Here is a 9657-nt window from a genome sequence, read left to right on the forward strand (position 1 = left end):
ATAGACTTTGGCATGTCATGTTGGATGTTATTCTTGTCATATGCTTAGTATTTATTGTTGTAGCATGACTTATTGTATCGTAATTGCATGGTTGCTTGAGAGATATATCTTTGACCTCTACCTCCCCGAGTTCGATAAACCTTCGGTCATCCACTTAAGGGAAACTTGATGTTGTTCTACAAACTTCTGCACTTGGAGGCCCAACACTGTTTATAAGAATAGAAGCGTGCGTAGACATCAATTCCCTTAATCTTAAATTCCACCAAAGCTACAAAAGATATTGGAAAAATAAGAGAGGAAGAACAAAGGAGGATAACACCAAATTTCTCGAATATCTAGATCTAGGGATTCCCTCACGAAGATGATATTTTAACTGGTAGGATTGTAGATCTAGATCTCCTCTTTTTTTTCCTCAAATAGGTGCACAAATCATGGAGGGATTGTGGAGATATGAAGCTCAAGGGGGTCAACAATGGAGAAGAAAAACTTGCTCAAAAACTTGCCAAAGATGGGGAACTATTGGGGAAGAAGGGTGTCTTAAATAGGTCCTCCAAAAAACATACCACTATGAGGGCAACCAGGTGACCTTGGTGCACCGCGTAGATCCCATGCCGGAGATAGGCCGGAATCTCTAGCCCCCAAGGTTGGAATTTCCAGCCCCAAGTCTGTAGATTCCGCCCCCGAAAACTGACAGAAACATCAAAACAAAAACGATCATAACTTGAGCATCCAGACTCCTATTTTGATGATCTTGTGCTCATTTCGAAGCTAGAAACGAAATATAAAAGATCATGTAGAGAACCATCATAATATAGAAAGGTAGGATGAAATCAAATGATGAATTTTTTTACCTCTCTAAAGAGACTAATTGGTAAAATCTCCAATAGCAAAAACGTAACAAGTTTTCTATGCAAAATCTGTTTTTCATAAACTAAAGCTTGTCATGAGAATAATGGCAATATCTAAATAATCACATTGATAAGATCTAAATAAAAATGAATAAATATGATGTCAATGATGCAAAGGTTTGAGCTCTCCACGAATGATAAGATCAACTTACTCATTCAAGAGCTCTCTTGATAGTACTGCCAGCTATCCTATAAACCGATCTCCCAACTACACCACGAGACCGGTAAGAATGAAACTCTATGAAGAAAAAATCTTAACCTTGCGCGTTATACTTGAGCTAGATGATGAAGATCTTGACCACTTCAAGATGGAACACCTTTCTTGATTGTGCTTGCATTATGAAATCTTGCGGATTTCTCCCCCATAATCCACCGTGAGCGAGATTCTTCTTTAACATGCCTTCATGTATCCATAATCACCATATAGATGCCAAGCTTCAAGCTCATGATCTATTCGAGATGATTTATCTTGAACTTGAACTTGCACTTCATTTTGTTCTTTCTTCACCATGTTGATATATATCTTGAAGATACACATGAGAGCCCAGTCAATTTTCTCCTTCAAGACGTACACGCCCTAGGATCAAATGCTCTCATGACCAATCTTTGGATCACTCCTTGAATAATTCCTTGGTCATCACTTTATCATCTTATTTCATCCTTGAAGCCAACATATGATTCAAGGAATAGCTATGGATAAATCCTACAAATATAACTCAAGGCAACCATGTCTATTGGGATTGCCATTAGTTACAAAAACCACACATGAGGGTTCCATGCACTTTCACCACTTCACTTCCGATTGATTGGCTCATGTTAGTTGGTCCGAGAATTCTTATTAGGTTGTCGGTTAGCAACTTAGAGTAGTGGGCTTTAAATATTTTTTGGTTTGATCCAGTAGATCGGTACCGTGGTCTAGTGCTCGAATTTACCAAAATTAATACGGGTCATTACTGTTGCTACTCGACTTTTTGGGCATCCGTTAGTACAGGTTTGGATTCGGATTTTTCAGGTTGGGGCTTTGATTATCGTGTTTTATGCCTACCCTTACCGACAAACGCTGAAAACTTCACCCTTAAGAGGAGTGCAAACTCTGCCCTAGATCTTTCTAAGGTCACATTGCCATGAAATTTATTTATTTATGGAAGAAAAAAAGAATAGTGTGTATATTTAAAATATGGGAAAAATTGCTACAAGATACCGTTATTTTTTGGTCTTTGCTTAGTACCATTATAATTTTAAGGTACATTTGCCAAAACAGACTGTATGGCCCAAAATGGAAATATTATCGCTAAACTATTTGATTACCTAAAATGAAACCGGTTTTTCTTCCAACTAAAAAACAGAAACCAAATCAAACTTGGTTTTCTTTTGTACAACTATCGACGAAGGAAAGAAGCTCTGCATCTATCAATAATAAGCCCTTGCGGGATTTCGGAACCACCTTCCTCCATCTCGCTGGCTCCCGCTGTTCCGCTCTTGCTGCCGGCGAGCACGCATTGTCATCTCCCACGATGGTTCTCTCCCTGCATCGTTCCTCTTTGCGCCCGCACCATTGGTTACCGGCAGCAGGAACACAAGGTTCCACCCCGCCCAGGAGGGGTCGGCGCCCTTCGCCAGTGCCCTCGGCCGCTCTCGCCGGTGCCCTCACGCTGGACCACGATCTGCCGTCGGACATGGATGGCGACAGGGCTGAGTGCCCGAAGGAAAAAATTTCTGCCCATATTACTTCGCAGTTACATTACATGTAAACTGTACTACCTGTATCAGCTCTGGTTGCATATTGATCCAAGTTGAGTCTGAGCACTAGTCCTTTGCACACAAATGCTGAATATATGATCTAGTGATGCCTGCCCCTTTATGTACTTTATCAACATCGAAATTCGTATGTACAGATTATCAGGGACCCAAAAAGAAACAGTTCCAAGCAATCGATACGTACAGAGGACCGCCAGCCAAAATTTTAACTGGAAAAAACGTTCTAAACCGGACATGGATGGGTCATACTAAGAATAAAAAATAAAATTTCCGTTTTGGCCATACGGTGTGTTTTGGCAAACGTACCACAAAATTATAGTGGTACTGAGCAAAGACACGTTTTAGCGGTATGTTTTGGCAAAGACCAGAAAATAACGGTGTCCCACGACAAATTTTCCCTTAAAATATATGCATGTCCACAAGTTTTCACTATTAAGAAAAAATAAAAGGAAAGGAAAATAAAGATAGAGAAAATTTGTGTATGTATGTATAACAAATGCATAAAATGAAACTAAAAAATAAACCAAAAATAAGAGTAAAAGAAGGAAACAAAGAAAAAACATACAAAGGTATGGCAAAAATGTAGGGTTCGTAGCGTAGAAAACAAAAAAAAATCCTACCGCGAGAACGAATAAACCAAGATCCAATCGAGGAGAAAAACAAAGATCTAATCTACTAGATGGTAGCAACGAGATCAGATCTACATACCCTTGTAGATCGCTAAGCATTTACGAGGTTATACTCGTGGTTTATGTAGTCGATCACTTGCCGCTCTCAAGAGTCAGAAGAAGATCCTTTCAGTGCTACAATGAGGCAGCACCTCTGCACTTGGTCACACGTACGGTGTTAAATACGACGTCCTTCTCCCCGTTCCAGCGGGCAGCGCAAGTAGTAGATCCTCCTCGGAATCCCGGGAGCACGACGGTGTGGTGGCGGTAGTGGTGGAGAAATCTTGCAGGGCTCCGTCGAAGCCGTGCAAGAGGGAGGAGGAGGAAGGGGCAGCTAGGGTTTGGGGAGAGGGGGCTTGGGCTGCGACTTGTACTACTCTTGGGGCTCCCCTTGCCCTCCTTTTACAGGTGGAAAAGGCCCTTGGTCGTCCAAAACCTTACCTCAAAGTTTGGGAGAGTTCCGGTAGTTTTTTGTCGGCCGAAACCTACTAGAACTAGGACTTTTTTTTGCCAAATCCGAATTTGCCTTAGGAAAAAACTCCTTAGCCTTTAAGGAAAACGTGGATACACCTATTATGGAACCCTCTGGACTTCCTTAGACAGCCCGGGTCGTCCCGGACACTTCTGAAATCTTCCATAATATTCCGTACCCTTTTGGTCTTTCTAGAACCTTCTAGAAGCTTCGATCAAAACACCGAAATTTTTCCGAACCCAGGAAAATGACTTCCTATATATGAATCTTATTCTCCGGACCATTCAGAACCTCGTCATGATGTCATGTATCCCATATGAGACTCCGAACAACATTCGAGCTCTGTACCATATTCCATATCTACTTAAATGACATCAATCCTTAAGTGTGTCACCCTACGGTTCGCGAATGATGCAGACATGATTGAGACACCTCTTCGACCAATAACCAATAGCGGGTCCTGGAGATCCATAATGGTTCTTACATATTCAACGATGACTTCGTGATCGAGAGAACCATGTGCATTCGTTACTGAGTCCCTTTGTCGCGCGATATTTCACTTATCCGAGATTTGATCATCGGTATCACTATACCTAGTTTAATCTCGTTCCTGGTAAATGCTCTTTACTCGTACCATGATATGATATCTCTTGTGACCCCGTCACATGCTTGCAAGCTAATTAGATATCATTTCACCGAGAGGGCCCAAAGAATATCTATCCGTCATTTGGATGGACAGATTCCACTCTTGATCCTTGAGCTTCAATTTCCACTTTCAGAATACCCAATGCCACCTTTATAACCACCCAGTTACAAAGTGGTGTTTGATGTCATCAAAGTATTCCTCCGGTGTTAGAGATTAACATGATCTCATGGTCGAAGGATTTAGGTTACAATGCATTTGATAGCTACATCAAAATGAACTTCAATGTCTTGATCTTATTGCTACGCTTACTATGGGTGTGTGTCCATCATATCATTCTCCTAATGATATGATCTTGTTATTAACAATATCCAATGTTCATGATCGGGAAACCTTGATCATCAATTAATCAACAAGCTAGTTAAACTAGAGACTTACTGATGAGGACATCTCTATGATAGATACAACCAATACTCCTACAACCACATCTGAGGTACATTCGTTACTAGGAATCCTTCCTGATATATATGAGAATATGATGCTGCCTAAATCAAATGTATTTATATTATTTAGGAATGGATCTAGCATGGACGCCAAGCATTGGATTAGGAACGTGCATGGAGATGTTAGCAGACCTGCAAGGATTCAGGATGGTGTTGCAAGCGAGGATTTCAGAACATTGAAGCCACCATAGTGAAGCAACGATGCTTGGATGAATTATACAAGTTACTCCATCATAAAATTCGTCCAAAGAGTTATTTTTGGTGCTTGCGTCACCTTATTTAATGGGCCAGACCCATGTATTTTCGGATTAGGTATTATAGGGGATTTTAAGAGGCCATATAAGTGGAGGAAGGCCCATTTAGGGGTGTTTTTGGCCAACCCTAGCTGGTTGGACGAAAATCCCTTGACTTCCCCCATATATATCCCTCTATAGCCATCATTAGAACTTGGATTTTGATTAGACTAAAAGTTAGCCATTGCTGCAACTCTCGTGTACTTCTTTTGAGGCCAACGCCCAGAACAAGACCGACTATTTGGAATCCCACCATTATCAATCAAGCTTTCATCTCTATTCGTAATATTCTGATTGCATCTTTAGTTCTTACTTGTTCTCGATTTCAGGTAGGAATTAAGACCCTTGTCGAGTCGGCTGATCGTGCTCCCGCAAGATCGGTAACTCCGGAGATTGTCCTAGCGATTTCATTGGCGCACGAGCTTTGCACGTGTAGTCGGATCGTCAAGCACGAACTCCACCAACAAATCGATTTATCCCCATCTCATCGAAAGATCGGACACCTTTGCCCTATCAAGTGGTATCAGATTTCAGGTTGCTCGGTGAGATTTTACAGTTTTCCTAGTGTAGATTTGTTTTTACCTATAACCCAGAAAAAGCCCCACAAAAAGAAGTTAGATTAGTTCATCCTCGTCTAAAACCAGTCTTAGCCTGTTTGCTATCACCACTTTGTTTTTTGTTTTGTTGACTTTTCGTTGCATCGTCTGTCGATTTGCTGGTTTTAAAGTCTAGTCTTTTAGAGTTTCGAGTTCTAGTCACGTTTTCTCGTGCCACTGAATCTCATCCATCTTTTGTTTCCGCCTTGTCATCCTCATTGCTTCCGCCTTCTACCGCGTCCCATATTTATTTCTTGTCGCCATCTTATTCATCCACCACGCCACATACTTCCATATCTGTTCGGTCTTGTGTGCCGTCATCGCCCGCCATCTCACAATCCTATCAGATCTTCGTTCTTTTGATTCGGATAGACAACAAGCAATACCTAGTTGTTTAGATCTCACGGAAACAGCATATTTTTCCGTCGTCCTGTTTGGATACTAAAAAGGCCTGGTTCAAGTTTCCATAAAAGACAATTGTGTCGTAGTTTTGGAAAGTTATATTGTGAGAGCCTACTTGTTTTGCTGTCGGCTCAGTTTGGAAAGAAAATTCGTGGGTCTGGTTGGTGTAAAAGAAAGAGAAAAAAAAAGAGTCCGATCAGATCTCAAGGAAGGACAAGCCGTGTCTCTGCTTTGGAGTTTGGAAAGCTTTGTACGGAAACGAAAGGTGCCAGTTTTTGGTTCGTGATTAAACTGGCTTATTTATTTATTCATGCTCTGTCAAGCTTGATAGCTAGCGCGTACAGTTCATCCAACATATATTGACCACCCTTACACGTGTAGAGAAATCCACTGTTACTTCTTCAGGACATCTTCTCGGCATTAGCAAAGCACATATCTCCACGTTCTGTAATTCTTCGGTCAGTCTTTGCCAGGAAGTTACCAACACAACTGAAATCGTGTGCCTGCTTTCGCATATCTACTCAACGCTCGTTGAACCTTCCATGCCACCAGTGCGCGTATTTTTGTGCTACGGCGACAAATCATACGTAATCAGATATTCATCTTTGCAAAACTTGCGCTGTTTATTGGTGTCTTAGGCTCGCGTCTCTAGTACGGTCTAGCCTAGAACCAGCAATTGATAACTTTGAACGTATATTCAGCTTTACATTGATTATCGTGGTGGTAGTTCCACATATTTTGAGCCTACCTACAACTATACATATTTCTACATCGTGCAGTATACGTGTGCTTGGCAATCGCTTCGCTCAATCTTTGGAGTTACTTGATACTGTTGGTCGATCGCCGTCTCCTGTTTGGTAAGAACTTGTAAGAGCTTTGTATTTTGCTTGACGAATTGCGCGTGATACCACCATATTTGCGTAGCTTCTAGGCATATACACTTGCGATTTTTGGGTACTAACCATGACAGGAATTGAGGACCAATCCATCGACCCGAGTACCATGAAGACTACGGAGATACATGTGCGACCATTTACAGGAGATCATGATAAGGTTATTTCTTTACCAGTTTATGCGGGTAGATATAATACTGATGTTTATTTTGATTGGGAGTTTGAGGTCGACCATATTTTTGGATGCCATGATTTTACTGAACATGAGAAAGTAAGAACTGCTGCTAGAGTTTTTACGGGTCTTGCTTCCATTTGGTGGGATATGACTTATAAAGACACCGTTGATAATAAACCTACTACTTGGGGGGATTTAAAATCTGCTTTGCGACATAGATTTGTGCCTCTTTTTCATCAACGTGAAATGATCCGAAAATTTAAACGGTTCGAACAAGGTCGTAACACCGTGCATGTTTACTATCAGGAATTTAAATCTTACATGTACCGTTGCGATATAAAAGAATTTGAGGAAAATACTAGAAATATGTTTTTTAATGGCTTGAACCCTGATATAAAGGGTATGTTTAAATATATTTCTTGCTCTATTGTTGGTATGTATGTTCGTGCATGTTCTTTTGAGAAACACATACAGGTGAAAGTGTTGGACCATTACGACCCCTTCGGCTCATGCACACCAGTACCGGTTGTTTCCTCCAACGTCCCGAGCATGAATATTGTTGTGCGGATCGCACATCCGCACACTTGTGACCCGTCGCTGCCGACATATTTTGAGCCGGATTCACAAGGTAAAAGTAAAGGTACTGATTTTATATCTCCACATGAGATTGATGAATGCAATGTTGACTTAAATGTCGTCCAACCAGCTAGGGTTGCCAAAAACACCCCTAAATGGGCCTTCCTCCACTTATATGGCCTCTTAAAATACCCTATAATACCTAATCCGAAAATACATGGGCCTGGCCCATTAAATAAGGTGACGCAGCACCAAAAATAACTCTTTGGACGAATTTTATGATGGAGTAACTTGTATAATTCATCCAAGCATCGTTGCTTCACTATGGTGACTTCAATGTTCTGAAATCCTCGCTTGCAACACCATCCTGAATCCTTGCAGGTCTGCTACCATCTCCATGCACGTTCCTAATCCAATGCTTGGCGTCCATGCTAGATCCATTCCTAAATAATATAAATATATTTGATTTAGGCATCATCATATTCTCATATATATCAGGAAGGATTCCTAGTAACGAATGTACCTCAGATGTGGTTGTAGGAGTATTGGTTGTATCTATCATAGAGATGTCCTCATCATCCTCCCCTACTTGAATTGAAGTCGTCCTCGACGTAGTCTCATCTTTTTCACCAAGATATGCCTTCAAATTGGAGGTTGGGATGTCCTCATCACTTACTAGGGACTCTGGTTTGTTTATAAAACACACATGCATTAATGTTTTCTGTTAATGCAATTATAGCATGAGATATAAACATCCATCATAAACATTAAGATAGAATAACAACCACTTTATTATTGCCTCTCGGGCATATCTCCAACAGTCTCTGACTTGCACTAGAGTCAATAATCTAGATTAACATTTGGCAAAGATCCAACATCCATGGACTTTTGGTGATGATCATGTTTAGCTCGTGGAAGAGGTTTCCGTCAATAGATCTGTAACATTAGATCCATATGTATTTGCTAATCACTTTGCGTCTTTACGCAACACTCATCTCGAATGAGTTAGTATGGCACTGTGTAAGTTTGGTCTTACTCATTCAACAGCTCTCCACAAATGATAAGATCGACTTACTCATTCAAAAGCTCTCTTGATAGTACTTCCAGCTATCCTATGAACCGGTCTCCCAACTACACCACGAGACCGGTAAGAATGAAATCCTATGAAGAAAAAACCTTAACCTTGCGTATTAAACTTGAGCTAGATGATGAAGATGTTGACCACTTCAAGATGGAACACATTTCTTGATTGTTCTTGCTTGATGAAGTCTTGATGATTTCTCCCCCATAATCCACCGTGGGAGAGATTCTTATTCGACATGCCTTCATGTATCCATAATCACCATATAGATGCCAAGCTTCAAGCTCATGATCTATTCGAGATGATTTATCTTGAACTTGAACTTGCACTTCATTTTGTTCTTTCTTCATCATGTTGATATATATCTTGAAGATACACACGAGAGCTCACTCAATTTTCTCCTTCAAGACGCCCTAGGATCAAATTCTCTCATGATCAATCTTCGGATCACTCCTTGAATAATGCCTTGGTCATCACTTTATTATCTTATTTCATCCTTGAAGCCAACATATGGTTCAAGGAATAGCTATGGATAAATCCTACAAATATAACTCAAGGCAACCATGTTCATAGGGATTGCCATTAGTTGCCAAAACCACACATGAGGGTTTCATGCACTTTCACCAGTGCACTTTCTTCTCCTATCCGATTGATTGGTTCATGTTAGTTGGTCCGAGAATTCTTATTGG

Source organism: Lolium rigidum, chromosome 4 (assembly GCF_022539505.1).
Source record: "Lolium rigidum isolate FL_2022 chromosome 4, APGP_CSIRO_Lrig_0.1, whole genome shotgun sequence".
Taxonomy (NCBI): domain Eukaryota; kingdom Viridiplantae; phylum Streptophyta; class Magnoliopsida; order Poales; family Poaceae; genus Lolium; species Lolium rigidum.